The 25,572-nt window shown below is 44.8% G+C and overlaps 1 long non-coding RNA gene, 2 other non-coding genes and 2 pseudogenes across 4 annotated transcripts in view; 3 read left to right on the forward strand and 2 right to left on the reverse strand.

The window, feature by feature from the left end:
- The window catches only part of LOC100435674 (myomegalin-like), a 51,433-nt pseudogene extending 47,300 nt beyond the window's left edge, over positions 1-4,133 (reverse strand).
- A 4,083-nt stretch (positions 4,134-8,216) lies between these two features.
- On the forward strand, positions 8,217-8,923 carry LOC112132565 (uncharacterized; annotated as a pseudogene).
- Positions 8,924-8,952: 29 nt separating this feature from the next.
- Positions 8,953-9,024, forward strand: TRNAE-UUC (transfer RNA glutamic acid (anticodon UUC)). The gene has a single exon. It is a non-coding gene; the product is annotated as a tRNA-Glu (tRNA).
- A 1,837-nt stretch (positions 9,025-10,861) lies between these two features.
- TRNAN-GUU (transfer RNA asparagine (anticodon GUU)) lies at positions 10,862-10,935 on the forward strand. The gene has a single exon. It is a non-coding gene; the product is annotated as a tRNA-Asn (tRNA).
- An 8,351-nt stretch (positions 10,936-19,286) lies between these two features.
- Positions 19,287-25,572, reverse strand: part of LOC129047434 (uncharacterized) — a 28,370-nt gene continuing 22,084 nt past the window's right edge. The window contains exon 5 of one of the 2 annotated variants that reach the window (XR_008512494.1): positions 19,287-19,800. This is a non-coding gene — a long non-coding RNA (uncharacterized LOC129047434). The remainder of the gene's footprint in view (positions 19,801-25,572) is intronic. The other variant, XR_008512492.1, reaches the window with a different exon arrangement.

A 25,572-nucleotide genomic window follows, 5' to 3' on the forward strand; every position in this document is an offset into this window, starting at 1 on the left:
GCAGTGATGACCACCGCCCCTTCTGAACCCTGTGGACTTTACTCAGGTCTGTCACAGAACTTCTGATACCATTTGGCAGTGACTTGCTTTCCAGATGGAGCTCCTGGAGCGCTGGGATAATGTTTTCTTCAGATCTGTATCCACAGCACACAGCACAGTGCCAGTCAAGTCTACAGAGGAGCTCTCAGGAAATGTTTTCTCGGTGGTCAAAAAGAGAAGGAGTGGAACCCTCCACACATCTCCCCTCACATTGTGTCCCACTGATTCTCTCAGAATCTCTGTATTCTCCATTTTACTGAATCTTCAGCATAGCTCCTTGCCTAGAGAGGATCCCAATAATCTGTCTGAGGCCCAGGAACAGACACTTGTGATGAGCTTTGACAAAAAAATGGCAGTGATAAGGAAGGGATGTTATTACATACCACTTGTCTGGGCTGCCTCATAAACTGATGCATCCCTGTGTTACAGCAGTTACAACATCCTGTTAAAATTACCTGTTTGTGTGCCATCTTTCCTTACCATATTAAGTATCTCAAGGGCAGCCATTGGTTTTATTGCCCCATGCCAATGCCTAGTGTGTTATCTGAAAAATTAAGTACTCAAGAAATATTTATGTTATAAAAGTCTTTCTAAAATCTGAATGTAGGCAGAATATTATTACTATTGTTTGTGGTACAAAGAGACCCTTCTCTTGGTACCTCCTGATTCACATGGGAGAAACTTTTATGGTAAACACTGACATATTGAGCCCTTCTCCAATTGTTTTCCATTCCATCTAAGCCCACACTTACTTGGTGGGCATCCACTGTGAAGGTAGCCCCAAGGTCAAGGCTCTGGGGTCTGGGGCAAGGCCTCACAGTCACATTCCCCTCCTCTTGGTGTTGGTGCTTCCCAGGAGAACCAACCAGTTCTGTGTTTATTCTGTCGGTGGTGCTGCTCAGATGCACAAGGAGCTCTGGAGTAAGTTTACTATTCCCTCCCTTGCTACTCAGCACAAGTTGTTCTTTGAGGAGGCTGATGATATTGTAGGCATTCTTCAGTTTTCCCTGGAGCTTTCTGAACTCATCCTGAAGGCTACTCTCACTCAGACCGTCTTTGGCTACCACAGTCTCAACCATCACCTTGCCCTTCTCCTTGTCTTCCTTGATCTCCCATCCATCAGACATTGCTTCTCCCATCTGCTCTTTCAGCTCTGCGTTCTCAAGGCAAAGTCTCAGCATGGTGTTCCTGCAGGAAACACATAATTGAGGGCTAGGTCTGGTCCTGACAACAGTTCCTGATAGTACCTCTTACCGACATCTCAGCCCACAATAAACTCAGACATACCCCAGAGCATGAAGTAACCTGAGACCTACAACTGCTCCCTAATTTTATATACAAGAAAGCCACAGCTCAGGAAGAGTAAGAGACTTGCCCAAACTTCCACAGCTTCTTGGTGGCAGCACCATCACTAGAAACCTTGGTCTCAAGACATGCAGGCTAGTTTTCTTTACTTGTGCCACACAGCCTCATATGTTCTAATTTTTAGTAGCCTCTGGAATAAACAAGAGTACTTACACTGTTAAAAAATAAGACCTTTTTTTAAACAAATTTATTGTTATAAATTTTGCAGTTCTATTATTTATCATCAGTCAGTTTCAAACCATTGGGACTTAGGAATACAGAATAAATAAATAACATTAATCAGGACTATTAATACAGTCAAAATGTACTTAGATAATTGTTTGCTTTATGTCTGGCTCACATAATAGAGATAACCTTCTTGAGAGCAGGACTGTGTCTGTCCTATTCACCCCGTATCCCCAGTGCCTACGCAAGTGCCTACCACATAAATCATTCATATTTGTTGAAGAAATAAAATTGACCAAACAGCTAATTTTCACCAAGACATTCCAGATAAATTCTTTCCACAACAACAAACTCATACTAGGTTTGAGTGAAGGCAAACATGGCTATAACAAGTCTATTCACTTAACTTCTTTGAGCCTCAGTTTCCTTTTATGTAAAATAAGGATGATAACATTTACCTAGTGGAGTTAGCAGATGCTTAAATGAAATTGCATATATGGTAAGGCTAGCTCAGGGTCTAACAGGGAAGTCATTCAATCCCTGCTGTACTAGCTGCAGACCTGAGAAATACCAACAGCAGAATCCCATAAGGTGCTTGTTTAAAAAGCTGTAGAGCTAAGGCCTATGAATCCACATTTTACTTAAGTTCCACAGGTGATTTTTTTTTTTTGTAGTCTTAGTAGAGACGGGGTTTCACCGTGTTAGTCAGGATGGTCTCAATCTCGTGACCTCATGATCCGCCCACCTCAGCCTCTGAAAGTGCTGGGATTACAGTCTTGAGCCACCGCACCTGGCTGGGAGTCCAGTTTTTTGTCTGTTTATGTTAGTGAACACAAGAGCTGATAGATGGAAAAGTGTGGTAATAAACTGGCAGTAAGCTGGTGGAGTATCCAATAAACTTAAACACTATTTTTTGAATTGAACTGAAATTGTTGTGTTGTGAAAATGAGAGAGTTTATCCAAAGAAAGATCTGGCTTGGCAAATAGGATGGATGGTGGTCCTCACCAGTTAGATGAGGTCATGACCATGGGATCTCCATGATGAGATCAGTGTCATTATAAGAAATGGAAGAAAGACCAAAGTGCTCTCTCTCCCCACCATGCGAGGACAGAAGGAGAAGGTAGCTGTCTGCAAGCCTAAGTGTGCTAGGCAGGGCTAGAAACAGGTTTTAGTGATCGTTGAAACACCCAGGACAGTGCACTACTCTTTGGGAGATGCTGTGCTGCGAGGTCAATGTGAAGGGTGATTTCCTTGTTGGGCTCAAGTTTATGACTCAACCTGGACCTAGCTTGGCTTCTCAGCTAGAGAAGAAGCATGATTCCATGTCACACACAGCTCCTATCTTTGAAAAAGTCATAATGACTCCCAATCCCAACAGGTGGGGCAAACTCTGGATTTTTCTTTTCAGTTTAATCTCTCCAGGAAACTGAGGAAATAAATCTCTACTAGTTGAACTTCATCAAAAGACTAGTATGTTAATATTTTGACCGTCAATATTTCCTTAAATTAGTCTACTACTTACATAGCTAATACATCAAAGCATATTAACTTAGGAAATTGGATTCTCCCTAACAATGAAATATTGACTGCAGGCATTATTAATCCTTTTATATCACATTTCCTTCAAATGCTTCATACATCTTGAAGCAGACAAATAATAGTATTATAATGATTACAAGACCAATCATTACTCTTTTGCCAAAAAAACAGCGACAAAAGACTAACTCAGTGAACCAACCTTTGTTTCTTCATTATCTCTACCTTGATTCTGTCCTTTTATTTCCTCTTTCTTCTAATTCTGCTTCTGCTGATTTGCTCCCTGGATTTGAACTTTACTTACCTAAACTACCAGTTAGGTTACCTTCTCAGAACCACTAAGGCAGCAGTTTGAGGTTGACAATTGAAGATTTAGAATTAGAAGACAAAAAAAAAAAAAATGAATGAATTTATGATGTTTTATTATAGGGGTTTGTAATGCAGGTAGAAAGACCTTTTTCAGAGTTAAGAGTTTGATCCGACAAATGAGCTATTTTGATATTTATAACTTTGTTTAGTAAAAGTTTCCTATAAAAACATTTGGCTTGGATGTCTTTGTTAGGTTTTAGTCGACACTTGAAAAGGCCACTTGGAACTTTCTAAGTCTTTCTGGGTACTCTTTTCAGTAACCCTCCAGCGAGTTGCTAGAGAGAGGTATTGGTGGTTCAGTGGTAGAATTCTCGCCTCCGACGCGGGAGAGCCGGTTCAATTCCCGGCCAATGCAATAGGAGTTCTTCACTTCACTATGGCTCTTTACCCGTCTTCCCTGCAAAATTATACTGCGTGAGCTAATAGCGCACTTAGGGGCTTGGCTACCACAAGGTAAAGTGATAGTGCACTTAGGGGCTTGGCTACCACAAGGTAAAGTGACGACAACACTTACCAAAGTAGGGGCAAAAGACATTCAGGAGACTAACCCAGGACCCGTGCAGTTGTTGGACTCAGCAAACCGCTCAGCAAAGTGGCAAGCACGAAGTGTTTCTGATGAGTCACTGCAGTTTTGATATTGGTACCTGTTAACTTTCATCTATTCTCTGGGCGGATCCCTGCAAACCCAAAGAACCATCAGGTTTCTGATTTGCGTGCTGGACCTTGGGCTTACCGCTGAGCCACTATGGAGAGGATCAAGAAATGAAGCTCCTGGAAGGAGAGAAGCTGGGGACGGGGCAGTCACCTCAGAGGTCCAAGAGGCCTCAGCGGCCCAAAGAAAAGAGAGGTGTGTGGGGAAGAATCTGCGTGGAGATGAGGGGAGTGGCAGAGACTGGTCCTTGCACAGAGGTGGCCAGTAGACCCTTGGGACTGTACCCCAGACACCGTGAACCGAATTTGCTAGCATCCTCAGCAACTGCAGCCTCCGCGTGTTTTGTGGGCCCATCGGTGTTCGGCGAGAGATTCCGTGTGTCTGGCAATGTGTATCAACAGGTGTTGGCCTGAAATTTGGCCGGGCACGGTGGCTCACGCGTGTAATCCCAGCACTTTGTGAGGCAGAGGCGGATAGATAGCTTGAGGTCAAGGGTTCAAGACCAGTCTGGCTAACATGGAGAAATCCCATCTCTACTAACAATACAAAAATGCGCCGAATGTGGTGGCATGCACCTGCTATTCCAGCTACTTGGAAGGCTGAAGCAGGAGAATCGCTTGAACCCCGGAGGCAGAGGTTGCAGTGAGCCAAGATCAGGCTACTGCACTCCAGCCTGGGTGACAGAGCGATATTCCGTCAAAAAAAAAAAAAAAGAAAAGAAAAAAAAAAGGAGCAGAAGAAGGCAGTGTTATTGGGACAACGAGACCTCCCAGGAGGCTTGTTGTAGAGGCAGTGGCTGGATCCTGAGAGATGAGGTTTTTTAAAATTATGTAGCAGAATGAGGAGAGAGAAAAGGAGAAACACATGAAAGAGAGAAAAGCACGAAAATCTGCAGACATCCAAGAATAAAGCAGAGAAAATAGTGTGAGTGTTTTTACATTAAAAAAAATAAGAAGTACAATGGTTGTCCGCAGGCTTTGTGGTCATGTAGTGGTTAATACTTGTAGCTGTGGTTGCCGCAACCTAGGTTCTAATCTGAGTCACAGGAGTGTTTTCTATCCTGTGATTGTAGCTACAAGATCTGTCGTTTGCTTTGCCTTTAATCCTAGAAGCCTCCAGAGAGCAGAGTAAACCGCTGGCCCAGAAGGGGGCCAGCTTCTGGAGTTTAGCCCACAGTGCATAAACTAGGGGGTGGCCTGGCCAAAATGAAAACTTGGACATGCTCTTTGTCTCACAATGGAGCAGAAAAAATTCCCATAGGTGAAGATGCCGCCTGTCAAGGGCCCGTTGTCTGTAGTTTCCACTGATGAAATAATGCGGTTATAGTCTTTTTTGGTAGGGAAAACGGCTGTATCAGTTGGATTTTTTAAAAACATAAAATTAGAATGAGCTTTTAATGAGTTTACAATAAAATCTAAACTAGTTGTCATGGTCTACACTGGCTTGCCTCCATTCCTCATCCGTTAATTTTTATGAGAACAGTAAATTATTACTATTATTCTTGTTTTTGAGATGTAGTCTTGTTCTGTCACCCAGGCTGGAGTGCCATGGCTCAATCTTGGCTCACTGCAACCTCCATCTCCTGGGTTCAAGCAATGAGAACAGTAAATAAACTACAGTTCACATAAAGTGCACAAATCTTTAGTGCAATTTGTTTAATTTTGGTAAATGTAATCACCACCCAGCTCAAGTTACAGAAAATTGCCATCATCTGAGAAAGGCCTGTTAGAGCCCCTTTCCAGGCAATTCCCACCCTGTGTCATCTTAGTTAATCACTATTCTGATGTCTATTCCCATAGGTTACAATTGCCTGTTCTTAAAGTTCACATGAGTGAATGGACATATCTTTTGTATCTGGCCTTTTTTTCTGCAGTTATATTCGTTATGCTCATGAGACATATCCAAGTAGTTTCATAGGTCACTTCTCAATTTTGGTGTTATTGAATTCTTGTGATGAATATTCTTATAGCAGTCTTTTTGTGCACTTGAGATTCATGGAAGTACTTCAATTGCTGGGTCATGACCTGAGTGTAAGTTTAACATTAGTATAAATTGCCAGTCTTCTAGAATGTTTTTCACCAGCAATGACAGTTGAAGTGGCACCAAATTCTTGTTAGCATTTGGTGTACTAACTTTGTTAAATGTAGCTATGCTCTCTGACCAGTCTGGCCAACATAGCAAAACCCCATCTGCAGAAAATACAAAAATTACCCAGGCATGGTGGCATACACCTGTAGTTCCAGCTACTCAGGAGGGGGAGGTTGCAGTGAGTCAAGATCACACCATTGCACTTCAGCTCGGGTGACAGAGTGAGACCCTGTCTCAGAAAAAAAAAAAAAAATAGCCATACACTCGTGAGTGGTTAGTGGTATCTCAGTGTGGAAGTTATTTGTACTTGCCTAATGAGCAATACTATGAAGCATATTTTCTTATGGCTTCCAGCATATAAGAAATTCTCCTTTGCAAAGGCCTATTTGAATATTTTGCCCGATTTTATTTGGCTTAGCTCTATATTACTGATTTATGAAAGTTCTCTTATATATTCAGGAATTGAGTCATTTTTCAAATAAATATATTGCAAATGACTTTTCCCAGTCAGTGACTTGACTGACAACTGAAAGCTGTCAACTGAAAAATCACACAATTTATAAATTTAGAAAGGAGATTTTATTTTTTATAAAGGATTACAGCCTGCAAGGTGGCCATTCTGACAGACTGGGAGGCATACCCTCCTGCTGAAACCCGAAAAGTAGGTTTCCAGGGAGGGGTGGGGGGAACAGGGATTTATGTTGATCTGGTTGGCCACATATACATATTCAACAGGGAATAGGAGGAGCTCTGAATATTCGTGAAGGGATCCTGCTGCATGCATGCTGAGCAAACATGCCTGTTACATGCAATCCATGTTCACTTTGGGGTGGAGACAACATTTAAATACATTATAATTAGGCCCTATGCTTCAAAAAGTGAAGCAGGGACACAAAGACAATCAAGTGCATAGCCTCTGTAAACTGTCCAGAAGCAGTCCACAGCCAGTGGTCTCTTATCAAGAGAAAGTTACTGAAAGCAGTCTCTTGTCCAATCAAAGAGGTAGTTTTGGCTTGTGTAGGGAGGGCTCAGTCAGTTTATGGTAAATGGGTGAGCTGCAAGTGCTTCACCATTGCTTATTTCAAGCTCAGTGCTTGTTTAGCTAGAGAGAAAAAGGAAGAAGAAAAAAAAAAAACTGTGACAATTAGAACATAGTTTATTTTATAAGTTCAGGGGTGCATGACTTAACCTTGCCAGGCATGGCCTTAGGTTTTGTTTATAATATAGTATCTTACTACGGTAAGGAGTCTATTCTCGCCGCCCTTCTTTCCCGTCAGAAAGGGATCCCTTCCGGACAAGACCGAAGTGAGCAGCTGGTTTCCCCTTCGTGTCCTTCCGGGCCTGGGCGTCTCGGCAGTTCAGGCTGACCCGAGACCTAACTCCCGGCGAGTGGGACTAGCAGGAGCCTGGAAGAGCGCGCGCACTGGGGTGAGGTTGGGCGCCGGGGGGTGGAGAACCGCAGTCAAACCCTCTTCTTCCTCGTGCACCGCTCACCTGCCCCCGGGGATGCCGAACGAATTGGCCCGTAAAGCTTTTCTGCAACCGAAAGAGGCCTGAAGCTCCAGGAGGGGCGAGAGGAGCCTCGTTGAGCGAGCCCAGCCCTCTGCCTGGCTGGCCCTTGTCAACAGGCTCGGAAGAGGCTGATTTGGAGAACAGAACAGAAGAAAAGACCTAAAGGTTTCGAATCTCATGATGTGGAGATATTAAAAGCCTCAAATCTTAAGGTCCGACTGTGAGGGCGAGCGAGGGTGTCTCGAGCTGGATCCACCCTTGAGCCTTCACCTGGAGAGTCCTCCACACAAATTCAGAGGGCAGGACCGTGGGCAGCAATGGTTCTCAACAGGCGGCAACTTCGCCCTCACACGCGTCTCCCATCCCCGCTGGGACACTAGGCCACGATTGGGGGAAACAGGGAGGGAGAATGTTAAGCCCCTGGCATGTATTTAGTCAGCGGAGGCGAGGATGCTGCCTAACACCTTGCAATCCACCGCGGGAGGGCCCCTCCCCTACCCCGAAGTAGCCATTCCGCGGAGGTGGAGAAACTCGCGTGTAGATCAATGCCCGCGCACTTGGCCGATGGGAAATCACGAATTGGTGACCAATTGGATCTTGGATCTGAGGAAAAAATTCCAGCATCAGAGGGAACTCTCAAAGTTTTGCCCGGAGCAAACGGAAGGGTAGCGTTGCCATCGCCTAAGATGGGAAAATGGTGTCACAGGTTGCAGGGGAAGGTCGGAGACCAGGTGAGGGGTCCGGAGCCTTCCTGAGAAGAGTTTCCCATCCAGCCCGTCTCGGTTTCCGCATCCCTCTGATTCCTTATGATGTTGAGGGTGCCAGGGTCTGGTTCCTTTATGATGCAGAGGGTGCCTCCGTTTCACCCCGGGTGCCTCCCGGCTCCTGCCTCCTTCTGGCAACCTGGTGCGCGGCTCTGGACCTGGCGACCCGCGACGGTCTTGTCAGTTGCTGCCGCCTCGCATAGGCGCATCTTTAGGCCAGTGGTGAGCTGCGGCCGGGTCGCTGCAACTCGCTCCAGGACTCGGGACTCATGGCCTTGGTGTCCCTCCAGGAGCCCTCGGTGTGTCGCCTGCAGGCTGTTTTTGAAGAAAGCAGGGAGGGAACAGCCTTGTGAGAGGACTCCAGGAGCAAAGAGCGACACTCACAAGGCCCAAGTCCTCCCAGAGCGCAGGGAAACTGTCCATTCAGACTGAAGAAAGGAGAGAAAGTAACCCTCCTCATCTCCCTGGTGGTCTAGTGGTTAGGATTCGGCGCTTTCACTGCTGCGGCCCGGGTTCGATTCCCGCTCAGGGAGCGATTTGCACTGGCCGCCCTCCCGCAGGAATCTCCCTTTACTACGCTGTCAGTTGGCCTGCTCCAAGGGCCAGATGCAGAATGGTCTCCACAGAGAGGTGCAAACCCGGGGAGAAGGAGGGTAAGTCGTGGTGGATCACCTCTCACGACATACGGCTCCTATTTATCTCCGTGTCCGTCGTCCGCAGAAGCGGCTTTAGAGAGCGACTGAGCGTTTCGTTCAAGTGTACACAGCCGTGCAGAGATGCCAGCCCCTGTGGAGCTGCACCTAATAAGCCCACCCTTTTTGCCGTCGCCGTCCCGCAGGCGCCTATCAGGCTGAGCTGCGAATAACTAAGAGAGAGGCCAAGCCAAGTCGTGGCGGTTGGGCGTGCCCTGGACACGGGCACCAGCTAGTCAGCGGAGACTCCTCACCTTCGTTCACAGCTAACATGCTCGTTAGGCCTTCGGAAGAGGCGACTGGAGGCTACGCCCGCGAAGTTGGGAGGAGGGTGAACTGCGGGTGAGGTCCTCGAGGGCGGTCTGGTTTGCTGATTGAGCGGTAGAGGGAGGCGATGTTCACTGACCCAACAAAGACAGCAGGTGGAGTGGGCACAAATGGAAAACTGTGGCCGGTGCCCTAAGCAGAAAAGGCAGGTGTAAAAATCAGCACTAGGACGTCGAAGCGATGGTACCACAGTTCAAATAGCACAATGTCTACACTCTACCAAGCAGTTGGGCACACTCCCCGTTTTCCATTCAGAGGTTGCTGCAGGCACAACGCAGAGTACTAACCACTATAGAATCCCAACGCGCCCCACACCTACTGCAGTTGTTTTGATTCCCCACCCCTCTTTTATTTATTTGCATATATTTTTTTGAGAGACAGAATTTCACTATGTCGCCAAGGCTGGAGGGCAGTGGTGCCATCTCGGCTGACTGCTACCTCCGCCTCTCAGGTTCAAGCGATTCTCCTGCCTCAGTCTCCCGAGTAGCTGGGACTATAAGCTTGTGCCTCCACACCCAGCTAATTTTTGTATTTTTAGTAGAGACAGCTTTCACCATGTTGGCCCAGCTGGTCTCGAACTTCTGACTTCAGGTGAGTGATCCACCCACCTCGGCCTCCCAAAGTGTTGGGATTACAGGCGTGAGCCACCGCGCCCGATCCCCCGATTATTACTATTTTTTTTAATGTAAAAACATTTATGCGATTTTTACTTCTTTATTCTTGGACAGTTACAGGTTCTTGTGATTTTCTCTCACTTCTTCTCCCCGTTTCCCTCTCCATTCTGATACCTATCCCATCTTCTCTGCATCCAGCCGGTGCCCTCTGCACGGACATCCTGGGCTGTCCCACTGTCTCGTCCTGGTCTCCCCTGCTTTCTCCCTCCTCCTTTTCACGTTTTCCCTTTTGACTCCCCTGCCTCTTTCCCGCTCCCGCCCCACCGACCCCATCTACTGAAGCCGTGTTGAGTGAGGGGAGAGCAAGTGGAGTAGATGATTGTCTGAAGGCGGCGCAAAAAACAGAAAGAGCTACCATGAGAGCCGTCGGGGCATTCAGCTTCCCTTGGGCCCTACTACGCGCAGGCTGGGGTCGCAGATCCAGGCATTTCCAGAGGCACTGGCTTCTGAAGCAGGCGAGGGTTAACGGAGGGTGAAGGCCATTCGGCCGCCCTTCTGGTTTCAGAGTCAGGCAATGCACGCGTTTCAAACGTGCAACAACAGGATTAGTCGACTCAGCCTCTCCGGTTTTCCGAAGCTTTGTAGTCTGCACACTTGTCCTGCAGAAAGCGAATGGCAACCTCTAGAGTTTAGTGATTGCTTAATCTATGTTGAGATGAAAGCAACCAACCGAGGTTGTCTCTGTGGCACAATTGGTTAGCGCGTTCGGCTGTTAACCGGAAAGTTGGTGGTTCGAGCCCACCCAGGGACGTGATTTTAAATGTTGGTAGCTGTGGCCAGGTGCGGTGGCTCACGCCTATTAAAAGAGGGGAAACCTCGCCTGAGCTCAGAAGTTCAAGACCAGTGAGAATCCCATCTCATTAAAAAAAAAAAAACAAACTGCAGTTGTTTCTCCTCAGGCCCATCACTATATTTAAAAGTGAAAAGCTCTTCCATTATCCTTGTGTCTTGTGCATCCCACGAGGACACAAAGCAAAAGGTCCCCCTCCAAGCCTCCTATAAAATAAGATCCCTCCAGAATAAACTAGGTTGTTTGTATGGGAACCTGAAAGTATATGAAGAAAGAAACTTCAAAAATTCTGCCTTGCTTTCCACAAAAGTTAACCCATCACAGTCTGCCTTCAACTGGTATCATACCTCTTCACATTACTCCTCTCCCTGCGTTTATGCTATTGTCATGCATTTTACTTTACACGTGTTATAAACCTTACAATCCATCTTTATTACTTTTGTTTAAGGAGTCAGATGTGTTTTTGTTGTTGTTTTTAAGACGAGTCTCTCTCTATCGGGCAGGCTGGAGTGCAGCGGCACAATCTTAGCTCACTGCAACCTCTGCTTCCCCGGTTCAAGTGATTCTTCTGACTCAGACTCCTGAGTAGCAGGGATTACAGGCGTGGGCCAACACGCCAGACTAATTTTTGTATTTTTAGTAGAGTGCCGGGGTGGGGGGCGGGGAGCGGTCACCATATTGGCCAGGCTGGTGTCGAACTCCTGACCTCAAGTGATCCACCCACCTCAGCCTCCCAAAGTGCTAGGATTACAGGTGTGAGCCACCAGGCCGGGCTAAACAGTCAGATGTTAAAATTATATATTTGTCTATGTAGATGTCATTTCTAGTGTTCTTTTTTTTTTTTTTGTACATCCAGATTTTCATCCTGTGTCAGTTTCCTTCTGCCTGGAGGACTCCTTTAACTTGTCTATTAGATGTCTTAAACTTGCGCTATCATTCACTGATGCTGTGTTCATTTAAAAAAAAAATTGTTACCATGGGTTGTATTTTAGATATTTCAATCATTCATGGTTTTTTGTTTCTTAATATTTTTTTCTGCAGTGTCTAATCCGCTGTTAATTGTATCCAGTGAATTTATTATCTCAGATGTTGTAATTTTTAATCTCTAAAGTTTGATTCTGACCATTTTTATATGTTTGATACCTCTGCTTAATTCTTTGGACCCGTAGAATATTGTCATAATAACTGTTTTAAAGCCCTCTGTGTTCATTTATTTTTTCTTTTTTTTTGAGACAGTCTCACTCTCGTTGCCCAGGCTGGAGTGCAATGGCATGATCTCAGCTCACCACAACATCTTCCCAGGTTCAAGCAATTCTCCTGCCTCTACCTCCCGAGTAGCTGGGATTAGAGTCATGCACCACCATGCCTAGCTAATTTTTGTATTTTTACTGGAGATGGGGTTTCATCATGTTGACCAGGCTGGTCTGGAACTCCTGACCTCAAGTGATCTGCCTGCCTTGGCCTTTCAAAGTGCTGGGATTACAGGCGTGAACCACCATGCCTGGCTGTCCTCTCTGTTAATTCTAACATTATGTTAGGTCTGGTTCAATTTTGATTAACTGATTATTTCCCCTCTTTATGGGTCATCATTTCTTGGCTCTTTGCATAGTTGGAATTCTTTAATTGGATACTGGACATTGTGAAGTTTACCTTCTTGCATACTAGCTATTTTTAAATTCCTTCTTTTTTCCCTTGTGAGCAGGAAGTTATATTTTATAATTCCTATAAATCATCTTGAATTTTTTCTGGGGTGCACCTAAATGACCTGTAAACATTTTTGGATCTTGTTTTTATGAACTTTTATGTGGTTCAGGAGTAGTGCTCAGGCCAAGGCTGATTATATCCCATTATGAAAGCTTTATGAATTATGCATAATTCCAGTCTGGCTGGTGTGAACAGATACTGTTTTCTGCGCTATGTGAGTATCAGATGCAATTCCATGATTTTCTTGGATGCTTCTTTCCCTGACAGTAGTCAGCTACTCTTTTCACAATCATGCACTGGCTAGTGCTCCGCTGAATACTGGTGGCAGAAACTGTACATATGCCCAGATTCTCTCTCTGCTCAGCTCTCTCCTCACTGGATCTTTGTACTATGAACTCTTTCTTGCTCTCCCCAGACACTTAGCTTCACTTCCTCAATTCAGGGAGTCTGCCACCAATCCTTTTCTTTGTGCCTAGCCTGGAAACAATTCTGCAGCAGGCTGGCATTCCCGTCCATCCCAGATGGAACTCCAGAAAAATGAAGGGGTTCAGGGTTTTCAACTGAAAACAATTGAGCCATTGCATTCAGTTTGAACCAGCTGATTTGCATGTCTGTAAAGGAGTCTGGAAAATGAACCCTATGCCTAATGTGAATGGTGAACAAAATCAGATCTAGAAGTATTGAATGTATCATAAGCTAAGCAGACTTTTTTAAACTAACAGCATTAGTGATTCAGGTGGAATTTGTTCCTCTTCCCTAGGTTCAGTTTCTGGCCAAAACATGCAGTTTCTCACTGTCAACATAACCTCATTTGTTGCATCTGTTGGAGTCTTTATTACTCACCTAGTGAGCCTGGTCTACATAGAGATTGAGCAGCCAGGAGCAGGGCCAGTGTGAGCTGAGGAAATGTGGGAAAGAAAAATCCCATTGGCCTTTTTTTTTTTTTTTTTTTTTTGAGGAGTCTCACTCTATCACTCAGGCTGGAGTGAAACCTCGGCTCACTGCAACCCCCGACTCCCAGGTTCAAGCGATTCTCCTGACTCAACCTCCCCAGTAGCTGGGATTACAGGCACCCACCACCCCACCTAGCTAATTTTTGTGTGTTTAGTAGAGACAGGGTTTCACCACGTTGGACAGGCTGGTCTCAAACTCCTGACCCTAGGTGATCCACCCGCCTCTGCTGCTGGGATTACAGGCGTGAGCCACTGCACCCAGCCCCACTGGTGTTTTTTGAATAAAAGATAGTAATACATTTTCTCCTCATCAACGTGTCTGCCTTGGGGGCGGGGTTGTGATACCGAAGGAATTAGTGCTTGGCCTGAAGTGCAGCAACAACCCATACAGCCACCCCACTCACCTTCCAGAGTGGGAGGTAAATTCTGGTGTGTTTCTATGGGTTTATAACCTTTGAACTAGTAATCTTTTCACATTTGTCTATACTCCTGGTGGATCCATGAAGTCCTGGCAAAAAATCATAAAGTCACAGTTGATCCATGACATTTGTGCTGGGCCTTGAGCAGAAACTGAACCTGCAGGAAGATGTGTATATCTGGAGTGGGCTGGCAGAAATCTGTGAGGAGAGTCCTTGGACCTTTGACCTGGGTAAAAGGCAGATCCCTGACGGTTCAGATGCCTTGGCCTGCAGCTACACCAATGCTGGTCACTCAGTGGTTCCAAGCAGCAGTCTGGCACCTAAGTGCCTAAGCGCTCCCTCCAGAGAAAAGAAGGCAAAGCAAGCCCTGGATGCAGTGACCCCAAACCTGTCAAGGAGAATAGAAGGCAAAAGCAGGAGACAAGGGTGGGAAAGTGGGTGAGAGCCTTCCGGGACCTGTACACCAGACATCAGGAATTGTGTCTATTAAAACTGTTGGTTCCTGAAGCCTGTGGAGAGTGGTTTGGGCAATTGCAGTTTTCTGAGAAAGGTTATTTGGGGGTAGGGAAATGTAAGCATTGTTAATATAAAAATATTCGAGACAGAGTCTCGCTGTGTCACCCAGGCTGGAGTGCAGTGGCATGATAGCTCACTGCAACCTCTCCCTCCTGGGTTCAAGTGATTCTCCTGTCTCAGCCTCTGGAGTAGCTGGGATTACAGGCACATACCAACATGCCTGGCTAATTTTTGTATTTTTAGTAAAGACGGTGTTTCACCTTGTTGGCCAGGCTGGTCTCAAACTCTTGACCTCAGATGATCCACCCACCTCCATCTCCCAAAATGCGGGGATTACAGGTGTGAGCTGCAGAGCTCAGCCTAAAAATATTACTTTTGTGGGGCACAGTGGCTCACACTTGTAATCCCAGTGCTTTCTGAGGCTGAAGTGGCTGGATCACCTGAGGTATGGAGTTTGAGGCCAGCCTGATCAACATGGTGAAACCCCCATCTCTTCTAAAAATACAAAAATTAGCCAAGCATGTTGGTGCACACCTGTAATTCCAGCTACTCGGGAGGCTGAGGCAGGAGAATCACTTGAACCTGGGAGACAGAGGTTGCAGTGAGCCAGGATGGCATCACTGTGCTCCAGCCTGGGCAACAGTGAGATTCCATCTCCAAAAAAAAAAAAAAAAAACACAACAAAAAGAAAAACAATAACAAAAATCTATCTATCTATCTATCTATTCTTCATTGGTGTGAATATGGAATATTGACTCCATATCCTTGGCTTGAGGTCCAGATGCAGCTTCAGATTGGTTTTCTCAGGCAAATCAACCTGTTCCACAACTGTGCTCCTAGAAGGAGGGCAGCCAGGCAGGACCCCCAGGAAATAACTCCTGAGCTATCAAAGATGTAATCACTTATTCATTGTCAGCCCATGGAGAAATTCGGGCATTAGAAGAGAATGAAGAGAACTTTGTGAGATTTCCTGATCTAAAACTTAACAGTGTTGTGTTGCCCTCAACCTCCCTTGCTGAAATGATTGCCCGGTGACAAATGTGCCCTTCCCTCCTCACCACTCTGACTAGCAGGACAAGGAATGAGGTGTGGTTCACTGTGAGCAGATTTGTTGATTAGTAATCGCATTCCTTTCATGTTTCTTGAGAATCACCTACGGATTTCCAACCTTCAGAAAAGCAAGGGTGTTGCCGCTCGATTTCAAACTGGGGGTCTTTCACATGTGAAGCGAACATGTAATCACTACACCACAGAAACCCCTCAGTTCCTGGCAGAAGTCATATTCCTGAAAATGTTAACGCCTGCTGTTTTTAACTACTAGAATTTCCAATATAAGAAATTCGATGGCTTTTCAAAATTTCAGTGGAAAAGACGCCAGGAAACACAATCCCTCAGGCAGACAGGCTGAACCCTCATTTATGGTTCCATGCCTAGCCCTGAAACCATAGACCCTAGGGACCCCCAATCTGGCTTTGGGATCCTGCATCTTATGCAGGGTTTCCAGGAATGGAGTGCCCTTGTGTGGGATTCTCCCAGCTGACTCTCTCCGGCTCCCAGAAGTTTCAGGAGCTGGTGGGTTTTGAGCGTCGGAGCCCTGAGTGCCCTGTGCCGCACAGGAGTGTGGACGCCGCCCCTGCAGGGCTGCTGACTGAGCCTTGGGAGCCTTTTCCCCAGCGTTGGCCATCAGATCTCTTGGCTCTTGACAGGCGATCACGCTTCGGGTCCTCCCAGGAACCAAAGGACCCTCCCTGCCAGCGCTTCCCCCAGGCCGAGGGGCCTGACCCATATGCTATTTCCTTGCCAGCCCTTCAGCCTCAGCACCTCGAAGTCTTCCAAAGGGCATCCTTCACTGCCACTCTCGCTTAGTTTATTCAACTCAATTTAAGCTATATTTATTCACACGTTCAAGTTTTAGCAGGTACTGTAGCAAATGCTGTGTCTCAAGGCATTTGACTGCTTGAAAATGTAGAACATCCAACCCAGGCCAAACTGTGCTTCTTGGCCTGCATTGAATTCATTTGAAGACCAGGCCACTAAGTTTATAAAACACAAGGGTTTCAGAGCCATCACCACTGAAGGACACAGGAGCAGCCTATTTAGATTTCGTGATCGCAGGATCTCCACCTCCATCTTGAGATTTTTTTTTAAGGGCAGTTCTATTGCATTCTTTCATAATACTTGAATCTTTTTGTTTGCCATTTTAATGTTCCTACTCAACAGGTCTTGAAGTGAATTATAACAAAGAGGTAAGGGCAGTTTTCAGAGAAAGGCAGTGTCTGTGAAGTTTTCAAGTTTGTCTCACAGCAAAAGGTCAACAGGCAGAATTTCCTTTTGCTGAAAGATGTTGATGTTGTTTCTAAGGTGTTTCTTAGACATGAGTGTAAAAACAAGTTTGGGGAATAAAGTGCCATTTTCTCCAGCAGTTGCTTTTCTTATTGCAGTGGTTACCATGTTTCCTTCACATCCAAAGTTCAAAGGCTCCCACCCTGGGGAAAGTGACAAAATGTTTGCTGGATGTCAGGCTGCAGTGTCCAGCTTTGTTCTGCTTTGGCTCAGACTGGAGACTGGGACTGGACTGGACTATGTCTCCTCACTAGAGACTGGGAGACCAGCTCCACATGAGGCAGGCATCATGGTAACTTTTGATTAGGCAATTTTGTGACATCTTTTTCTGCTTTCTTCCTTCTGAAATCTCTCTCTCTCTCCCTCCCCACTGACCCAGAGGAGAGGACTCACTGTCTTTCTGAGTCAGAACATTTTGATGTCCTTCCTGGACAGAAAAAAAAGGCAATTGCCCTTTACTCTACAGGAGCAGAAAGGGCTGCAGGTATCTGGAGACCCACAAACTCACTTCGTGAGCCACTGCACATTTGTGCCTTGTGGGATCCTAGAATACCCAAAACTGTGCGGCTTGAAGCTTCTCTGCCCGCTGAACAGGAAGTATGGGCTTCCTGACTCTTCAAGAGGAGCCACACAGAGAGGTCTTAAGCATGTTTCTGGACCTTGAACACAGGCCAGAAAGAGGCTTGAAGGTGAGGGCAGAGTCAAGAAAGGGTGGAAAGACAGGCCAACCCACTCTGCCAAGCGTACCTTCTTCAGGACAGTGATTTACTCTAATTCAGTGATCAGGAAAGGACAGGATTGTGTAGAGCAACCTCCCTACTTGAAAACATGAATTCCTACCTAGATGTGGAGTCTGAGTAAAATATCGGCATCAAAAAGAATTCTGGTTGGCTGGGCAAGGTGTCTCATGCCTGTAGTCCCAGCACTTTGGGAAGCCTAGGCAGGCTGATCCCATGAGCTCAGGAGTTTGAGACCATTCTGGGCAAAACGGCAAAACCATGTCTCTGTGGTGGAGCAGCTTTGGTCCCAGCTGCACCAGAGGCTAACATGGGAGAATCACTTGAGCCCAGGTGTTTGAGGCTGCAGGGAGCCATGATCACGCTACTGCACTCCAGCCTGGGTGACAGAGGAAGACCTTATCTTAAAACAATCAAAAACCTGTGATTTTTTTTCCTCTGTGTATTGCAAGGATGAGAACAAAGAGTTCCAACTAAGATGGAACCAGGGCAGATGCGAAAGGTTTTAGTGGGAAAAATCTGGTGCTCTGTCAGGGACCACGGGCCTTGCTTGAAAGAAATTTCATCCAGGGTGTCTGGTTTCCTGTATGGGTCTCAGGCCTGCTGTTGGTGGTCTCAGGGGCTGATGCTTAGCCCCTTCTCAGCTTGGGTGTCTCCCCTTTTGCCTTCTCCCAGCAACCTGGTCCACTGCCATGGTTCCTGTGGCCATCTCTCCAGAGCCATGCTGTCACCTTGAAAAGGGGCATCTCTAGATCAGTTTTTTTTTTTATTAAATTGGAATATGAATATAATTATTAGGATGCTCACAAAATAAATGACACATTAATTAGCAATCTCCTCATGTGATAAAGAATACATATGACCTGCACTGTGACAGGAAACAGGGGTAGGACTATCAGAGCTGGGACTAAGCGTCCACTGAAGAAATCTTGATTCACCAGAGAGATGTTTCCTTGGATTGCATCATCTCTGCTCTAGCTACCAGCCAGGTCTCCACAACCTTCCCAGAATCCTTCATTCCAGCGCCAGTTCATGTTCTTTGCCCTGGCCACTCCTGGATCTTTCAAGACCTGAGTCCACTTTCCTGTGTCTCATTCACCCACCTCTGAAATCTTGCAGCACATCTCTTTGGTATGCTGCTGCCTGGCCACTATCGGGGGCACAATTGTGAGGTGGAGGAAGAACATACATACTGAAAGCAAACAGCAGGGCTACATTAATAAATGACACTTGGACATAAACCAAAGAGCCTCACAGAAGACCTGCTTCCTCCCAAAATGATATATAATCCCCTAGAAGCAAACCCCTCGATCATTTCAACATGTATGAATGATTCTCTATGCCAGGCACAGGGGATATATAGTGGGTGGTGTTTACTTGCATCGCACCCTGCACACAGTAGAAAGTTAGTGACTGGCAGCTAGAACCAGGTCTGTATCCCCACTCCCATCATGTTCTCCTGGCTCTTCCTGCCTTTGTTGGTGCCACCACTCAACTTCCTCTGCTCTGAACATTTGTTCATTTTTCAATAGAGAGGATAAGAGGATGAAGGATGGCAGAGAGAGGGTGGGCAGGGAGAAGGGGGAAAACAACCCTGTAAAACAGAACAAAAACTATACAAAACCCCAGAAACCAGATTTAGTACTATAATATTTTATAGCAATAGAAAGTAGCTGAAAATAACCTCAGGGGGAGGAGTCAGCAGAGATTGTGCAGCAGAGGCCACAGGTTTAGACGCCACAGGTTTAGATTAGGAGCCTTTCAATGGACTGCTGAATGGACTGGATCAGCTGTGAGCCTTCTTTGATGGTGACAGAACAGGTTATGACAGGACTGGAGACCCCACAGGCCCGCCCCAGGGCCTGCCTGGAGTGTGCAAACATTCCAGGCAGGCCCAGCACATTCTTGTCTTCACACAGCAGTGGGAGGTACAGAATGCTCTCTAGCAGCGTCGTATCTGCAGCCACTAAAATGAACTCACAGATGCCTCTGTTGAGGGTTTTGATGGCCTCATTGGCTCCTGTCTGAAGCTGGTTGTGGTTCCAGTGGCTCCGCACTTCTCAGGGAGCACAGCATACTTCTCTAGATCAGTTTTGACTTGTGCATCTGGCAGGCTTCCTGGGCATTGCAGGCAGGTTCACCTTTTGGAGAAACCTTTGGAAAGAAAGAGGAATGAAAAGTACTTGCTGGTGTTTCCCTGGTGGTCTACTGGTTAGGATTCAGCCCTTTCACCTCCGTGACCCAGTTTCAATTCCCTGTCAGGGAATATATGTTTTCTATGGCATCCAAAACAGGCAATCTTAGCTCTTGTTACTGGAAGTTGCGATGTGCCCCAAGGCCCAGTTGCAGGAGAATTTCTGTAGTCTTGGGTGCCAGAAAACTCTGGTGAAGAAGGGGAGTTAATGGCGACCCTCTGCCTGTTTCTCATGCTCCTGACCAAAAATCTTGTTACCTACTCTTTTCTCCCTTGGGCACCCTAGCACTCCTGGTTCTTCTCATATCTCCATTTCTCATACAGCAGTACTGACTTCAGAGGTCGACTAAGCAGCTTGCTCAAGGTTATACAGCCATGTATCAATCCACACCTGGGTGGGGCTCCTGCCCTATTTGCTGGGCTGCCATTACTGACAGAATGTGTTCTGTGTCTGGTAATGGCTGTTTGCTGCTTCCAGAGCAACTCTCCCACAGATAATGACTATAAACTAGAAAAATTTATTTCATATATATATATAAAAATATAATTTGAAGGTTCTGGAAGACTGAACAAAAAGCAGGCTGACATGTGGAAGAATGGCATGTAGTGAGTTTCCCATTTTGCAAACTTTCAGCAGAGAGCTGTTAACTGAAAAACCATACAATTTGTGAGGTTACAGAGGAGAATTTATTTCTTATAAAGGATTACAGCATGTGAGGTGGTCATCCTGACAGGCTGGGAATCGCAGGAAGCCCAGAGCGGGCACTTTGAAGGAGGGAGGGGCAAGACAGGAATTTAAGTTGAATGGGTTGGCCTAACATATTCAACAAGTTACAGGAGGATTCATGAATATTTATGAAGGGGGTCCTGATGCATGCTTATTGAACAAACATTCATGTAATATACAACCTTGTTCACCTTGTTATGGATACTTAGCATTTAAATGCATTACAATCAGGCCCTAACACAAAGGTCTTTTCAGGACACAAAGGCACTCAAATGCACAGATACTGTAAAACTGACAGAACCAGTCCATGGTCGCTGGTCTTCTCATCAGAAGAAAGTTACTGAAATCAGTCTCTTGTCAGTCAAGGCTGTAGTTCTGGCTTGTGGAACAGTGGGGTTCAGTATCTGGTGAGGGGTGAGCAGCAAGTGCTTCAGCACTCCCTATTCTCAAGGCCAGTGCTTGTTTAGCTGCTAGAAAAAAAGCCTTGTGGCAGTTAGAACATAGTTTATTCTTTGCATGTACGGGGTGTGTGAGTTAATCAATCCTTGCCTGGAATGGTCCTAAGTCCTATTTATAATTTGGTGTCTTATTGCCATAAAGAGTCCATTCCGTCAGTCTTATGATCTCTGTGATAACATTAATGTTGGTCAGTTTTGTCTAAATTGCAAAAGGGTGGGAATATAATGGGGCTTGTCTGGCCTCCTGTTCCTTCTTGGCCTGGGACTCAGTTTATAAGGTTTGCCTAGGGTCCCGTTGGCCAATGGGGGTTCCATTTAGTCAGTTGGGGGACTTAGGATTTTATTTTTAGTTTATAGAACAAACTTTGCTCCCCCTTACTTGGATTAGCTAAATTACAATACAAAACCAAACTGTCTTCCTAGATTAAAGGAACAGAGGACAAAGTTTTAGACAACCACAGCAGTTGGAACATCAAGGGGTTAGGTGGAATCTCAGAAAATAAACAGCACAGTAGGGTGACTACAGCTACGAGCAGTATATTGTACATTTCAAAGGAGCTAAGAAGAGAGAATTTCAAATGCTCCCAACACAGAGAAATGATAAAATGTTTGAGATGATGGATATCCTAAACATCCTGATTTGATCATTACACATTGTAGGCATGTATCAAAATATCATATGTACTCCTATAAACATGAATAATTATTGTGTGTCAATTAGAATATAAAACAAAATAATAATAATAGTAAGCAAAGAGGTCAGGAGAGAACTTTTGGAGGTGGTAAATAGTTTTTTTTTTTTTTGAGATGGAGTCTCCCTTTGCTGCCCAGGTTGGAATGCAGTGGTGCGATCTCAGCTCACTGCAACCTCTATCTCCCAGGTTCAAGTGATTCTCGTGTCTCAGCCTCCCAAGTAGTTGAAATTACAGGTGTGCGCCACTATGCTGACCATTTTTGTATTTTTGGTAGAGACGGCATTTCACCATGTTGGGCAGGCTGGTATCAAACTCCTGACGTCAAGTGATCCACCAGCCTGGGCCTCCCAAAGTGCTGGGATTATAGGTGTGAGCTCCTGTGCCCAGCTAAATAGTTTTATTGTATACATTGTGGTGATGATTTTTTTTTTTTTGAGATGGAGTCTCACTCTGTTGCCCAGGCTGGAGTGCAGTGGCATGATCCCTGCTCACTGCAAGCTCTGCCTCCTGGGTTCACACCATTCTCCTGCCTCAGCCTCCCGAGCAGATGGTACTACAGGCGACCACCACCACGCCCGACTAATTTTTTTTTGTATGTTTTTAGTAGAGGTGGGGTTTCATCATGTTAGTCAGGATGGCCTCAATCTCATGATCTCGTGATCCACCCACCTCGGACTCCCAAAGTGCTGGGATTACAGGCATGAGCCACCACGCCTGACCTGTGGTGATGATTTAATGTGTCTATACTTATATCCAAACTCAGCAAGTTGTGTTCATTACATATGTACAGCTTTTAGTATACCAAGCATACATCTATAAATTATTTTAAGAAAAAAATAAAGAAAATAAGAATATATAGTTATTATAATTGTCCTGTGATGAATAGATGCCAAATAGAGACAAATACAAAATCTAAGAAAACACAGAATATTTGTTGATAAATAGATTTGTACAAGAATATTCATGCACAGCAGCCTTCTTCATAATAGTCCAAACTAGAAATAACCAAATTGTCCATCAACTGTGGTGTATTCACATATTGGAATAACACTCACCAGCAACACCCAAGTAAACTAGATACATAGAAAAATATGGATGCATTTCAAAGACATGAAGAAAAAGCATAACACAAAAAGTGAATTTATGTGAGTTTCAAGAAGAGAGCAACATAATCTATGATGATAAATGTCAGAATAGTAATTAACTAAGGGGAGAAGGGTGGGATTGCCTGGAAAGGGAAGGGGATAAGGGTGGGATTGCCAGGAAAGGGACTCTATGAACCTTTAAAAATTTTTTTTTTAATTTGAAAAAAAAGTTTTTATAGAGTTGGGGGTCTTGCCGTGTAGCCCAGGCTGGTCTCAGATTGCTGGGCTCAGTCAGTCTTTCCACCTCGGCCTCCCAAGTGCTGGGATTACAAGCATGAGCTACTGTGCCTGGCCTCTACAGACCTTTTTGGGATGATGGAAATTTTCTATAACTTGATCTGGGTGATGATTTCATTTGTCAGTATTTAATAACCTGTCCTAGTTAATATGTTTGAATTTTACACTGTGTGAATTACATTTCAATAGTCTGCTCTTTAGCATAAACATGGGGGGTGGAGGATGGAAGATGGAGACAAGCCAGTGTAGACCATGGCAAGGAGTTTAGATTTTATTTTAAACTCAGTAAAAGCTCATTTTCATTCCCACTCACCCCTCACAAAATCCCTCCTAATATCTCAACCAGAAAAACAGCTATGACAACACAATTTCATTAGTGGAAACTACAGACAAGTCTCCTTGAGAAGAGGCGTTTCACCTTGTGGGGTGGTTCAACACATGCCCAGATGTGAGGCACCTCCAAAGTTCCCAATGACCTAGTGCAGGTGTGTTTTGATGGCCCTGGCTGTATCACGCTGGCAAGTCAGTGGTAAACCTTGTTCTCTAGTCACAAATAAGGCTTGCAGCCATTGTGAGAAACAGTAAAAACCAGTTATGACCACACCGCTGCATTAGTGGAAGCTATCAACATGGTGGATTGAAAGGTGGCATTTTACCCTTTGGGATATTTTCTGCTTCATGGTGAGATATAGGGCATGTCCTGGGCCCTAGATGTGTGCAATGTGGGGTCTCCTTTTTGCCTGACTGCACTGCATTGCAGGAGTCAGTGGTAAATCCTGCTAAAGGACTTAGTCAGTGCATGGATTGAAAGCAACCCAAAAGACAGCTCAGTTTCTACCCAAAAAGATGCCACACACTGCCATTTCGGATTGGAATCAAGGTTCTGCATTCACAACACAAAGTGCCAATCACTATACCACCATGGCACACCATGAACTTGCTGGCAGATGCTGAGTTTTCTTTAATACTTTCAATGTAAAAATATTCACAATATTTTGTTCTTGCATCACTTGCTTTCTGACAAGTTGAGTGGTAAGAAGCACAAATTCCTACATTCCGTTCTTTCCAAAGATGTTTAGTTTGACCAGAATGCAGGATATTGAACAAGATAACTAGCCTATCCACTTCAAAAACTTAGCAACAAGAACAAAGAAATGGAGGGACAATTCTAGTTAAGTAAAGTGCAATTGAGGAACTTGAGGAACTTTATTTGGAACCTGGGGAAGCAACATCAGTACCACAAGTCACTTCTCTCTCACTCTCTTAAAGAAATACTATACATACACATACATATATATATTACATGTGTATATAATATAAAATACACACACACACACACACACACACACACACAGAGTGTTTAATTAAGCAAAGAAGAATTCCTGAATCAGAAAGCTCCTTAACCAGAATAGTTTCAGAGAGGCTCCAGTGCTACCATGTGGTAGAAGATTTATGGATGGAAAAGGGAAAGTGACTTACAGAAAACAGAAGTGAGGTACAAAAATAATCGGATTGGCTACAGCTCTGAGTTTGTCTTATTTGAACCCAGTTTGAACAGTTGGCCACCTTTGATTGCCTAAAACTCAGTCATTGGCACAAGAGTCGGTTACAGGTTGTTTATACATCCAGTTAGGTTACAGTTCACTAAATATGGAGAAACTTTTAAAATATGGATAGAGGCAGCTTCCAGCTAACGATATGTATATATCTTTAAGATATTGTTGCATATAAATATCATTAAATTAAGACATTTATGCATATGTAATGTGCATATGTGTTATATATACACATACAGACACACATGTACACATTATATATGCATAAATATCTATATACATGCACATATATGCGTATAGATGTGACATTTTCTAAACAATTAGAAAATTTTTATCTGGACTATATATTAGATAATATTATTGAATAAATGTTAATATCCTTAGATTTGATAATTGAATTGTAATATAATTATATAGGATAAAGTCCTTAATCTGATGAAATACATGCTGAACTGTTTAGGGATGAAGTGAAGTTTTTTTTTTTTGGTCTGCATTTACTATGAAATATGAATGTGTGTGTAGGTGTGTGTAGGCAGAGAAAAAAGGTACCGGAATGTTAATTGTTGAACTTTGGGGAACGGTGTAGAGCTGTTCTTTTTTTTCCCAACTTTTCTGTAGGTTTGAAATCTTTCAAAGTAAATGATTGTGGAGGAAAACGTAAAACATGGGAGTCTGTGAAGAACTGGCTGAGTTCTAGGCTAGAATTTGGCTCTCTCTGGGTCTCGGACTTGCAGGAGGGGGTGACAGATCTCAGTACCTCTCACTGCTAGAAGAAAGTGTAGGTTACCAGTCTGGTGTACAAACTTATCTAAAGGATCCCCTCCTGTTACCCAGGATATGGGTGAAATGTCTTCTTAGTCCTTCTTACATGAATCAGCCTTCTAGCCTGGAAGTCTGGTAGGAAAGTTTGAGGC

This window comes from Pongo abelii, chromosome 1, assembly GCF_028885655.2.
Source record: "Pongo abelii isolate AG06213 chromosome 1, NHGRI_mPonAbe1-v2.0_pri, whole genome shotgun sequence".
NCBI lineage: Eukaryota > Metazoa > Chordata > Mammalia > Primates > Hominidae > Pongo > Pongo abelii.